The sequence below is a fragment of the Schistocerca gregaria genome, chromosome 3 (assembly GCF_023897955.1).
Source record: "Schistocerca gregaria isolate iqSchGreg1 chromosome 3, iqSchGreg1.2, whole genome shotgun sequence".
Lineage (NCBI taxonomy): Eukaryota > Metazoa > Arthropoda > Insecta > Orthoptera > Acrididae > Schistocerca > Schistocerca gregaria.
In genome coordinates this window covers 679,717,922-679,731,068 of record NC_064922.1, presented here as the reverse complement: position 1 = coordinate 679,731,068, position 13,147 = coordinate 679,717,922, and the positions used below count along the sequence as shown (strand labels likewise).

Here is a 13,147-nt window from a genome sequence, read left to right as displayed (position 1 = left end):
AATCGCGAATGTGAAGAGTGTGTCGTATTCTCGTAGGGCGTGTTGACGGTATCGTGGCATAAGTAGCGAGCGGTGATAGCTTGCAAGCAAGATCATACTTCACAGGATCATTTCTGTAGTATGTCTTCAACTCTCTCTAGTTCAAAGCTGGAGTAGACGCAACCACGATGATGAGTGGTAGCACTGTCCCTGAGCGTGAGGCATGCGACCGAGATTCATTGCATCTTGGTTGTAATCGATGATCGTTCACCACATTCTGAGGGATGTGGGAAGGGAGTAGCGCTTTCCGAGTGGTGGTTTTATTATAGATCAGAAGCATAAGTCATACTTTCGGTATCGTGACCCGCCGCGTTGCAGAAATGTTGTGGAAGGACTTTGATTGCGACATGTCATGAAAGCCTTGCGGAAGTTTCCCGAGTGGCACGGTGACGAGCCAGTTGATTTGTCCTGCTGCAAGTGCTAGGATTGGATGACAACGACGTACTTTGAGTTACAAGAATGAGTGAGCAGCACAAGCAGAGTGCAATTGATGACCATAAAAAGCTGACACACAACACAGTCTTGATAATGACCACTAATGCATGATGTACGAAACAATCAGGAGCAGCACGTTTGGCTAGAAAACATGAATTGAGTGATTTGCAAGGCACTGTTACCAGCAAGAAGGAATGCATGAATTTCGCAAATGAATAAGACTGGTTCAAATACTATCGACAGAAATTTTGTTTCTGTTGTCAGCTAGTATTAGTTGTGTGGGAGCAGGGGATATTTCCCTTGCACTACACATCTACATACACGTTGCGTCTGATGTGGCCTAGTTTCGCGTACAAAGAACTATCTAGTTGTCAGTTTTTTCAGTGAACGAGTGTGGTGGGGAGGAGAGAGATTAGTGTTAGATGCAGAGCACTGCGGGCAGTTGTGTGCCGAACGTTGTATGTCAAACGGTGGGTCGCCGACAGGAATTAGGCGTGCTGCCATCTGGCGGCAGGTGAGGTAATGAAGCAGCTTGGATGGTGACAGAAATGATGAAAATAGTTATGTAAAGAGTAATAGCGACCTCATTTGGCAGACACGTATTTCAGCGTTGGCAGTTAGTTTTGCGGTTTGTGCTTGCATAACACTGGAAGTCTGTTGACGGTAGAGAAGTGGACAAGAGGGAAAGAATTTTCCGCGTTCTCGCGCAGAAGTACTAGAGAAGCAGCCATAAGTATGGAAGTGAGTGCGTTGATCGGCACTCTGGTTTCCCTTCAAATCGAATAAATCTTTCGCCTTTTACTAAAGATTTCCGTGGAGGGGAACATTAAATGAGTCTGTAATGTATTTTTCGTAGTGCTCGGCTATTGCTGAGCCACAATCACAAGTAAAACGTAATGTAAGCAATAATGTGCGTAAATAGGAAGAGGTAGATTGTGTTGTGTGGAGTAGCGGAGCACGTTGGATCAGGTAGATGTTTTTGCTTGATTTGAAATTGTAACAGGCCATGTCGCAGTATAATGAAACAAGTACATTTGCCCTGAAATGGCGTGCAGTGTGTTAGACGATAGTGTAAAGAGAAAGAGAGCTATTTAATGTCTGAGTTGTATAAATGGCAGGAGACTAATCTGGAAATAGCATAAAGGAATTGTAATGTGAGTGGTGCTTGCGATAATGTATGGCAGGCAATATTGTGCAGAGGTGAAGGTGAATGCTTTGTATTGTGAAGAGTTGTTACATTTGTGTGTGTGTGAGGCACAAGAGGCATAATTGTGGAAACTCTTGGTGAACGCTTTCTATACCTCAGTGCTATATGGTTTAGTGTTTATTTGCACTTTAATTGCATAACAGCATATAAGCTGATATTTGGAAGTGAATGATGAATGATAGGCGTTGTAAGTAATACTGGTATGTGATTAGTAGATTGAGTTTTGAAACCCAAAATTATTTTTACTGCACAAGTTTGTGATTTGTGGGTATGGTGTGAGTGAGATTTGGGTTGAAGATGGTGGATAGTTGGTCAGGATGAGTATTTCAATTGTTTTCAAGAGAGTGGATAATAGTGGCACTGGATTGTTGCCATAATATGGCATTGGTTGTTTGTTCATAACAATGTACTCAGTTTTGTAGAAGATGTAGGTGGGAGGGAGACATTTGTTGAATATGACATAGATAGCTGGAAATGAATAGAGTAGCAATTTCCTGCTAGGTGTAGTTTGGGTATGATGTGATGTGCCTCAGTGAGATGTAAATCTTGAAATTGAAGGGTTGTTCCTAGGTACAGTCTTGGAAACTATGTATCTGCTGTTGACTCCAATGTTTTCAAGATTACTGGTGTACAAAATTGGCCAGACTTTGCAGTTTCTTCTTCAGTAAATCAGTGGAAGGTGGTGCAGATAATGGTAAAAATGTTCATAGTGTCCTGTGAGTTGTTGATGCTGCTTGTCTTTTTTGATTGACCCAGCCATACACAGAGGTGGTGCATACTTGGCTTGAGAAGAGTTAATGATGAAATACCAGGACAGTGCTCACAACGAAGCTCCTTCCCCTGCATTGTAGTTTCCCTCCTCAGGTATAGAGTGACATGATATTGGCAGAGGATGTGGAGATAATCACTTTGATCAGGCTGTTTGTGGTTTGAAGGCTCTTTTACCAGAATCCGTTCATAGTGATAACTGTGTTCTCTGGTGGAACATGATGAGAACATTGTGTGAAGTGCATAGAAGTAGCTATTTGAGTATGTATGAAAATGTCAGGCAACCACTGTTACTCCTAAATTTCTGTGGAATTAAGTTTTCTGTGTGTGTTTGAAAATCCCAGAGGTTCAAGTTGGCTGTTTATATGTTGCAAGCGAAAAAGTTTTTGAGTAAACTGGGGCACTAGCATTAGTTCCCTGTTCACTGTGACAAGGAAGCTAGTATAAAAAGTAGTTTTGTGGTTTTGTTTGCAAAGAAGTGCTCATGGGATGAAAGCACTGCTTGCGATTATTCTGAGATTGATGGCGGGATTGCTAAACATCTAGAGTTTTAGTAAGGGGCTAGTCGGAGTAGTTATATAGTTGTAAAATTATTTGATATTTGATGAGAAATTTCTTTATTCATAGCACATGGGCCATCATAGTTGAAGCATAAAGATGGGCATGGTATGCGTATAATGTCCTGACAGTGATGTTCATAGAGACTTGTTGTATACTTTGATTCTTCATCTGTTTAACAGTAACATTAAGAAATGTATTAGTGGAGCAAGTAGCTGTGAAATTACTGGTGTATGACTGATAGTATGGACGTGATGCTGAATGGAAGTGTTTGTTTAGCTGTGGGTGTTTTCATAATTGCCATGTGAGGAAAAGCAATACTCGTGGTAGGCGAAAAGAGATACAGAGAGAAACACATTAATTGCGTGTAGCGTGTATCAGCAGCTGTTGGGCGGGGTATCAAGTAAGACGCAAGGTGAAACGAAAGAGGAAGTGGCCAAATATCGACAAGAGTTGGCACTGTTAGGGCGAGGTGAATACGCTATTGCGGTGCGAAAATTTTCGAAGAGAGAGGCGGTTTTAAAGAAAGCACAAGTGTCCTATGACTGCCCTCTTGTGTGTTTCTCTTTCAGTGACTATTTGGCATGTCTGCTTGCGCCATAGAATGCTACTGTATGTGCCCCAGGCCCCCATCTAGCGGCCGGAGCTGCAAGCGGTGTTTACATACAGTCTCGCCTGAGGCAATGGTCTCTGATTTCGGATGCAAAAAGCACTGGTAGCGCACAGAATAGTTGAGTGAGGAAAGGTTAGATCATGGCGGCCAAATAGGAGTAGAACTAGGTTCTTTGCAGAATGTCCGAGCTTAAGTAATTCTTCGATAAGTAAATCGCGAATGTGAAGAGTGTGTCGTATTCTCGTAGGGCGTGTTGACGGTCTCGTGGCATAAGTAGCGAGCGGTGATAGCTTGCAAGCAAGATCATACTTCACAGGATCATTTCTGTAGTATGTCTTCAACTCTCTCTAGTTCAAAGCTGGAGTAGACGCAACCACGATGATGAGTGGTAGCACTGTCCCTGAGCGTGAGGCATGCGACCGAGATTCATTGCATCTTGGTTGTAATCGATGATCGTTCACCACATTCTGAGGGATGTGGGAAGGGAGTAGCGCTTTTCGAGTGGTGGTTTTATTATAGATCAGAAGCATAAGTCATACTTTCGGTATCGTGACCCGCCGCGTTGCAGAAATGTTGTGGAAGGACTTTGATTGCGACATGTCATGAAAGCCTTGCGGAAGTTTCCCGAGTGGCACGGTGACGAGCCAGTTGATTTGTCCTGCTGCAAGTGCTAGGATTGGATGACAACGACGTACTTTGAGTTACAAGAATGAGTGAGCAGCACAAGCAGAGTGCAATTGATGACCATAAAAAGCTGACACACAACACAGTCTTGATAATGACCACTAATGCATGATGTACGAAACAATCAGGAGCAGCACGTTTGGCTAGAAAACATGAATTGAGTGATTTGCAAGGCACTGTTACCAGCAAGAAGGAATGCATGAAATTCGCAAATGAATAAGACTGGTTCAAATACTATCGACAGAAATTTTGTTTCTGTTGTCAGCTAGTATTAGTTGTGTGGGAGCAGGGGATATTTCCCTTGCACTACACATCTACATACACGTTGCGTCTGATGTGGCCTAGTTTCGCGTACAAAGAACTATCTAGTTGTCAGTTTTTTCAGTGAACGAGTGTGGTGGGGAGGAGAGAGAAATGGCGTGCAGTGTGTTAGACGATAGTGTAAAGAGAAAGAGAGCTATTTAATGTCTGAGTTGTATAAATGGCAGGAGACTAATCTGGAAATAGCATAAAGGAATTGTAATGTGAGTGGTGCTTGCGATAATGTATGGCAGGCAATATTGTGCAGAGGTGAAGGTGAATGCTTTGTATTGTGAAGAGTTGTTACATTTGTGTGTGTGTGAGGCACAAGAGGCATAATTGTGGAAACTCTTGGTGAACGCTTTCTATACCTCAGTGCTATATGGTTTAGTGTTTATTTGCACTTTAATTGCACAACAGCATATAAGCTGATATTTGGAAGTGAATGATGAATGATAGGCGTTGTAAGTAATACTGGTATGTGATTAGTAGATTGAGTTTTGAAACCCAAAATTATTTTTACTGCACAAGTTTGTGATTTGTGGGTATGGTGTGAGTGAGATTTGGGTTGAAGATGGTGGATAGTTGGTCAGGATGAGTATTTCAATTGTTTTCAAGAGAGTGGATAATAGTGGCACTGGATTGTTGCCATAATATGGCATTGGTTGTTTGTTCATAACAATGTACTCAGTTTTGTAGAAGATGTAGGTGGGAGGGAGACATTTGTTGAATATGACATAGATAGCTGGAAATGAATAGAGTAGCAATTTCCTGCTAGGTGTAGTTTGGGTATGATGTGATGTGCCTCAGTGAGATGTAAATCTTGAAATTGAAGGGTTGTTCCTAGGTACAGTCTTGGAAACTATGTATCTGCTGTTGACTCCAATGTTTTCAAGATTACTGGTGTACAAAATTGGCCAGACTTTGCAGTTTCTTCTTCAGTAAATCAGTGGAAGGTGGTGCAGATAATGGTAAAAATGTTCATAGTGTCCTGTGAGTTGTTGATGCTGCTTGTCTTTTTTGATTGACCCAGCCATACACAGAGGTGGTGCATACTTGGCTTGAGAAGAGTTAATGATGAAATACCAGGACAGTGCTCACAACGAAGCTCCTTCCCCTGCATTGTAGTTTCCCTCCTCAGGTATAGAGTGACATGATATTGGCAGAGGATGTGGAGATAATCACTTTGATCAGGCTGTTTGTGGTTTGAAGGCTCTTTTACCAGAATCCGTTCATAGTGATAACTGTGTTCTCTGGTGGAACATGATGAGAACATTGTGTGAAGTGCATAGAAGTAGCTATTTGAGTATGTATGAAAATGTCAGGCAACCACTGTTACTCCTAAATTTCTGTGGAATTAAGTTTTCTGTGTGTGTTTGAAAATCCCAGAGGTTCAAGTTGGCTGTTTATATGTTGCAAGCGAAAAAGTTTTTGAGTAAACTGGGGCACTAGCATTAGTTCCCTGTTCACTGTGACAAGGAAGCTAGTATAAAAAGTAGTTTTGTGGTTTTGTTTGCAAAGAAGTGCTCATGGGATGAAAGCACTGCTTGCGATTATTCTGAGATTGATGGCGGGATTGCTAAACATCTAGAGTTTTAGTAAGGGGCTAGTCGGAGTAGTTATATAGTTGTAAAATTATTTGATATTTGATGAGAAATTTCTTTATTCATAGCACATGGGCCATCATAGTTGAAGCATAAAGATGGGCATGGTATGCGTATAATGTCCTGACAGTGATGTTCATAGAGACTTGTTGTATACTTTGATTCTTCATCTGTTTAACAGTAACATTAAGAAATGTATTAGTGGAGCAAGTAGCTGTGAAATTACTGGTGTATGACTGATAGTATGGACGTGATGCTGAATGGAAGTGTTTGTTTAGCTGTGGGTGTTTTCATAATTGCCATGTGAGGAAAAGCAATACTCGTGGTAGGCGAAAAGAGATACAGAGAGAAACACATTAATTGCGTGTAGCGTGTATCAGCAGCTGTTGGGCGGGGTATCAAGTAAGACGCAAGGTGAAACGAAAGAGGAAGTGGCCAAATATCGACAAGAGTTGGCACTGTTAGGGCGAGGTGAATACGCTATTGCGGTGCGAAAATTTTCGAAGAGAGAGGCGGTTTTAAAGAAAGCACAAGTGTCCTATGACTGCCCTCTTGTGTGTTTCTCTTTCAGTGACTATTTGGCATGTCTGCTTGCGCCATAGAATGCTACTGTATGTGCCCCAGGCCCCCATCTAGCGGCCGGAGCTGCAAGCGGTGTTTACATACAGTCTCGCCTGAGGCAATGGTCTCTGATTTCGGATGCAAAAAGCACTGGTAGCGCACAGAATAGTTGAGTGAGGAAAGGTTAGATCATGGCGGCCAAATAGGAGTAGAACTAGGTTCTTTGCAGAATGTCCGAGCTTAAGTAATTCTTCGATAAGTAAATCGCGAATGTGAAGAGTGTGTCGTATTCTCGTAGGGCGTGTTGACGGTCTCGTGGCATAAGTAGCGAGCGGTGATAGCTTGCAAGCAAGATCATACTTCACAGGATCATTTCTGTAGTATGTCTTCAACTCTCTCTAGTTCAAAGCTGGAGTAGACGCAACCACGATGATGAGTGGTAGCACTGTCCCTGAGCGTGAGGCATGCGACCGAGATTCATTGCATCTTGGTTGTAATCGATGATCGTTCACCACATTCTGAGGGATGTGGGAAGGGAGTAGCGCTTTCCGAGTGGTGGTTTTATTATAGATCAGAAGCATAAGTCATACTTTCGGTATCGTGACCCGCCGCGTTGCAGAAATGTTGTGGAAGGACTTTGATTGCGACATGTCATGAAAGCCTTGCGGAAGTTTCCCGAGTGGCACGGTGACGAGCCAGTTGATTTGTCCTGCTGCAAGTGCTAGGATTGGATGACAACGACGTACTTTGAGTTACAAGAATGAGTGAGCAGCACAAGCAGAGTGCAATTGATGACCATAAAAAGCTGACACACAACACAGTCTTGATAATGACCACTAATGCATGATGTACGAAACAATCAGGAGCAGCACGTTTGGCTAGAAAACATGAATTGAGTGATTTGCAAGGCACTGTTACCAGCAAGAAGGAATGCATGAATTTCGCAAATGAATAAGACTGGTTCAAATACTATCGACAGAAATTTTGTTTCTGTTGTCAGCTAGTATTAGTTGTGTGGGAGCAGGGGATATTTCCCTTGCACTACACATCTACATACACGTTGCGTCTGATGTGGCCTAGTTTCGCGTACAAAGAACTATCTAGTTGTCAGTTTTTTCAGTGAACGAGTGTGGTGGGGAGGAGAGAGATTAGTGTTAGATGCAGAGCACTGCGGGCAGTTGTGTGCCGAACGTTGTATGTCAAACGGTGGGTCGCCGACAGGAATTAGGCGTGCTGCCATCTGGCGGCAGGTGAGGTAATGAAGCAGCTTGGATGGTGACAGAAATGATGAAAATAGTTATGTAAAGAGTAATAGCGACCTCATTTGGCAGACACGTATTTCAGCGTTGGCAGTTAGTTTTGCGGTTTGTGCTTGCATAACACTGGAAGTCTGTTGACGGTAGAGAAGTGGACAAGAGGGAAAGAATTTTCCGCGTTCTCGCGCAGAAGTACTAGAGAAGCAGCCATAAGTATGGAAGTGAGTGCGTTGATCGGCACTCTGGTTTCCCTTCAAATCGAATAAATCTTTCGCCTTTTACTAAAGATTTCCGTGGAGGGGAACATTAAATGAGTCTGTAATGTATTTTTCGTAGTGCTCGGCTATTGCTGAGCCACAATCACAAGTAAAACGTAATGTAAGCAATAATGTGCGTAAATAGGAAGAGGTAGATTGTGTTGTGTGGAGTAGCGGAGCACGTTGGATCAGGTAGATGTTTTTGCTTGATTTGAAATTGTAACAGGCCATGTCGCAGTATAATGAAACAAGTACATTTGCCCTGAAATGGCGTGCAGTGTGTTAGACGATAGTGTAAAGAGAAAGAGAGCTATTTAATGTCTGAGTTGTATAAATGGCAGGAGACTAATCTGGAAATAGCATAAAGGAATTGTAATGTGAGTGGTGCTTGCGATAATGTATGGCAGGCAATATTGTGCAGAGGTGAAGGTGAATGCTTTGTATTGTGAAGAGTTGTTACATTTGTGTGTGTGTGAGGCACAAGAGGCATAATTGTGGAAACTCTTGGTGAACGCTTTCTATACCTCAGTGCTATATGGTTTAGTGTTTATTTGCACTTTAATTGCACAACAGCATATAAGCTGATATTTGGAAGTGAATGATGAATGATAGGCGTTGTAAGTAATACTGGTATGTGATTAGTAGATTGAGTTTTGAAACCCAAAATTATTTTTACTGCACAAGTTTGTGATTTGTGGGTATGGTGTGAGTGAGATTTGGGTTGAAGATGGTGGATAGTTGGTCAGGATGAGTATTTCAATTGTTTTCAAGAGAGTGGATAATAGTGGCACTGGATTGTTGCCATAATATGGCATTGGTTGTTTGTTCATAACAATGTACTCAGTTTTGTAGAAGATGTAGGTGGGAGGGAGACATTTGTTGAATATGACATAGATAGCTGGAAATGAATAGAGTAGCAATTTCCTGCTAGGTGTAGTTTGGGTATGATGTGATGTGCCTCAGTGAGATGTAAATCTTGAAATTGAAGGGTTGTTCCTAGGTACAGTCTTGGAAACTATGTATCTGCTGTTGACTCCAATGTTTTCAAGATTACTGGTGTACAAAATTGGCCAGACTTTGCAGTTTCTTCTTCAGTAAATCAGTGGAAGGTGGTGCAGATAATGGTAAAAATGTTCATAGTGTCCTGTGAGTTGTTGATGCTGCTTGTCTTTTTTGATTGACCCAGCCATACACAGAGGTGGTGCATACTTGGCTTGAGAAGAGTTAATGATGAAATACCAGGACAGTGCTCACAACGAAGCTCCTTCCCCTGCATTGTAGTTTCCCTCCTCAGGTATAGAGTGACATGATATTGGCAGAGGATGTGGAGATAATCACTTTGATCAGGCTGTTTGTGGTTTGAAGGCTCTTTTACCAGAATCCGTTCATAGTGATAACTGTGTTCTCTGGTGGAACATGATGAGAACATTGTGTGAAGTGCATAGAAGTAGCTATTTGAGTATGTATGAAAATGTCAGGCAACCACTGTTACTCCTAAATTTCTGTGGAATTAAGTTTTCTGTGTGTGTTTGAAAATCCCAGAGGTTCAAGTTGGCTGTTTATATGTTGCAAGCGAAAAAGTTTTTGAGTAAACTGGGGCACTAGCATTAGTTCCCTGTTCACTGTGACAAGGAAGCTAGTATAAAAAGTAGTTTTGTGGTTTTGTTTGCAAAGAAGTGCTCATGGGATGAAAGCACTGCTTGCGATTATTCTGAGATTGATGGCGGGATTGCTAAACATCTAGAGTTTTAGTAAGGGGCTAGTCGGAGTAGTTATATAGTTGTAAAATTATTTGATATTTGATGAGAAATTTCTTTATTCATAGCACATGGGCCATCATAGTTGAAGCATAAAGATGGGCATGGTATGCGTATAATGTCCTGACAGTGATGTTCATAGAGACTTGTTGTATACTTTGATTCTTCATCTGTTTAACAGTAACATTAAGAAATGTATTAGTGGAGCAAGTAGCTGTGAAATTACTGGTGTATGACTGATAGTATGGACGTGATGCTGAATGGAAGTGTTTGTTTAGCTGTGGGTGTTTTCATAATTGCCATGTGAGGAAAAGCAATACTCGTGGTAGGCGAAAAGAGATACAGAGAGAAACACATTAATTGCGTGTAGCGTGTATCAGCAGCTGTTGGGCGGGGTATCAAGTAAGACGCAAGGTGAAACGAAAGAGGAAGTGGCCAAATATCGACAAGAGTTGGCACTGTTAGGGCGAGGTGAATACGCTATTGCGGTGCGAAAATTTTCGAAGAGAGAGGCGGTTTTAAAGAAAGCACAAGTGTCCTATGACTGCCCTCTTGTGTGTTTCTCTTTCAGTGACTATTTGGCATGTCTGCTTGCGCCATAGAATGCTACTGTATGTGCCCCAGGCCCCCATCTAGCGGCCGGAGCTGCAAGCGGTGTTTACATACAGTCTCGCCTGAGGCAATGGTCTCTGATTTCGGATGCAAAAAGCACTGGTAGCGCACAGAATAGTTGAGTGAGGAAAGGTTAGATCATGGCGGCCAAATAGGAGTAGAACTAGGTTCTTTGCAGAATGTCCGAGCTTAAGTAATTCTTCGATAAGTAAATCGCGAATGTGAAGAGTGTGTCGTATTCTCGTAGGGCGTGTTGACGGTCTCGTGGCATAAGTAGCGAGCGGTGATAGCTTGCAAGCAAGATCATACTTCACAGGATCATTTCTGTAGTATGTCTTCAACTCTCTCTAGTTCAAAGCTGGAGTAGACGCAACCACGATGATGAGTGGTAGCACTGTCCCTGAGCGTGAGGCATGCGACCGAGATTCATTGCATCTTGGTTGTAATCGATGATCGTTCACCACATTCTGAGGGATGTGGGAAGGGAGTAGCGCTTTCCGAGTGGTGGTTTTATTATAGATCAGAAGCACAAGTCATACTTTCGGTATCGTGACCCGCCGCGTTGCAGAAATGTTGTGGAAGGACTTTGATTGCGACATGTCATGAAAGCCTTGCGGAAGTTTCCCGAGTGGCACGGTGACGAGCCAGTTGATTTGTCCTGCTGCAAGTGCTAGGATTGGATGACAACGACGTACTTTGAGTTACAAGAATGAGTGAGCAGCACAAGCAGAGTGCAATTGATGACCATAAAAAGCTGACACACAACACAGTCTTGATAATGACCACTAATGCATGATGTACGAAACAATCAGGAGCAGCACGTTTGGCTAGAAAACATGAATTGAGTGATTTGCAAGGCACTGTTACCAGCAAGAAGGAATGCATGAATTTCGCAAATGAATAAGACTGGTTCAAATACTATCGACAGAAATTTTGTTTCTGTTGTCAGCTAGTATTAGTTGTGTGGGAGCAGGGGATATTTCCCTTGCACTACACATCTACATACACGTTGCGTCTGATGTGGCCTAGTTTCGCGTACAAAGAACTATCTAGTTGTCAGTTTTTTCAGTGAACGAGTGTGGTGGGGAGGAGAGAGATTAGTGTTAGATGCAGAGCACTGCGGGCAGTTGTGTGCCGAACGTTGTATGTCAAACGGTGGGTCGCCGACAGGAATTAGGCGTGCTGCCATCTGGCGGCAGGTGAGGTAATGAAGCAGCTTGGATGGTGACAGAAATGATGAAAATAGTTATGTAAAGAGTAATAGCGACCTCATTTGGCAGACACGTATTTCAGCGTTGGCAGTTAGTTTTGCGGTTTGTGCTTGCATAACACTGGAAGTCTGTTGACGGTAGAGAAGTGGACAAGAGGGAAAGAATTTTCCGCGTTCTCGCGCAGAAGTACTAGAGAAGCAGCCATAAGTATGGAAGTGAGTGCGTTGATCGGCACTCTGGTTTCCCTTCAAATCGAATAAATCTTTCGCCTTTTACTAAAGATTTCCGTGGAGGGGAACATTAAATGAGTCTGTAATGTATTTTTCGTAGTGCTCGGCTATTGCTGAGCCACAATCACAAGTAAAACGTAATGTAAGCAATAATGTGCGTAAATAGGAAGAGGTAGATTGTGTTGTGTGGAGTAGCGGAGCACGTTGGATCAGGTAGATGTTTTTGCTTGATTTGAAATTGTAACAGGCCATGTCGCAGTATAATGAAACAAGTACATTTGCCCTGAAATGGCGTGCAGTGTGTTAGACGATAGTGTAAAGAGAAAGAGAGCTATTTAATGTCTGAGTTGTATAAATGGCAGGAGACTAATCTGGAAATAGCATAAAGGAATTGTAATGTGAGTGGTGCTTGCGATAATGTATGGCAGGCAATATTGTGCAGAGGTGAAGGTGAATGCTTTGTATTGTGAAGAGTTGTTACATTTGTGTGTGTGTGAGGCACAAGAGGCATAATTGTGGAAACTCTTGGTGAACGCTTTCTATACCTCAGTGCTATATGGTTTAGTGTTTATTTGCACTTTAATTGCACAACAGCATATAAGCTGATATTTGGAAGTGAATGATGAATGATAGGCGTTGTAAGTAATACTGGTATGTGATTAGTAGATTGAGTTTTGAAACCCAAAATTATTTTTACTGCACAAGTTTGTGATTTGTGGGTATGGTGTGAGTGAGATTTGGGTTGAAGATGGTGGATAGTTGGTCAGGATGAGTATTTCAATTGTTTTCAAGAGAGTGGATAATAGTGGCACTGGATTGTTGCCATAATATGGCATTGGTTGTTTGTTCATAACAATGTACTCAGTTTTGTAGAAGATGTAGGTGGGAGGGAGACATTTGTTGAATATGACATAGATAGCTGGAAATGAATAGAGTAGCAATTTCCTGCTAGGTGTAGTTTGGGTATGATGTGATGTGCCTCAGTGAGATGTAAATCTTGAAATTGAAGGGTTGTTCCTAGGTACAGTCTTGGAAACTATGTATCTGCTGTTGAC

The 13,147-nt window shown here is 42.2% G+C and overlaps 7 non-coding genes across 7 annotated transcripts; all 7 read left to right on the top strand.

Annotated features, from left to right (window-relative positions):
- The first annotated feature begins 88 nt into the window (after window positions 1-88).
- On the top strand, window positions 89-295 carry LOC126356885 (small nucleolar RNA U3). The gene has a single exon (XR_007565897.1). It is a non-coding gene; the product is annotated as a small nucleolar RNA U3 (small nucleolar RNA).
- Window positions 296-1,231: 936 nt separating this feature from the next.
- Window positions 1,232-1,350, top strand: LOC126357085 (U5 spliceosomal RNA). The gene has a single exon (XR_007566072.1). It is a non-coding gene; the product is annotated as a U5 spliceosomal RNA (small nuclear RNA).
- A 2,569-nt stretch (window positions 1,351-3,919) lies between these two features.
- Window positions 3,920-4,126, top strand: LOC126356985 (small nucleolar RNA U3). The gene has a single exon (XR_007565984.1). It is a non-coding gene; the product is annotated as a small nucleolar RNA U3 (small nucleolar RNA).
- Window positions 4,127-7,119: 2,993 nt separating this feature from the next.
- Window positions 7,120-7,326, top strand: LOC126356884 (small nucleolar RNA U3). Its single transcript, XR_007565896.1, has one exon. It is a non-coding gene; the product is annotated as a small nucleolar RNA U3 (small nucleolar RNA).
- A 936-nt stretch (window positions 7,327-8,262) lies between these two features.
- LOC126357084 (U5 spliceosomal RNA) lies at window positions 8,263-8,381 on the top strand. Its single transcript, XR_007566071.1, has one exon. It is a non-coding gene; the product is annotated as a U5 spliceosomal RNA (small nuclear RNA).
- Window positions 8,382-10,950: 2,569 nt separating this feature from the next.
- LOC126356883 (small nucleolar RNA U3) lies at window positions 10,951-11,157 on the top strand. Its single transcript, XR_007565895.1, has one exon. It is a non-coding gene; the product is annotated as a small nucleolar RNA U3 (small nucleolar RNA).
- A 936-nt stretch (window positions 11,158-12,093) lies between these two features.
- On the top strand, window positions 12,094-12,212 carry LOC126357083 (U5 spliceosomal RNA). Its single transcript, XR_007566070.1, has one exon. It is a non-coding gene; the product is annotated as a U5 spliceosomal RNA (small nuclear RNA).
- Window positions 12,213-13,147: the final 935 nt, after the last annotated feature.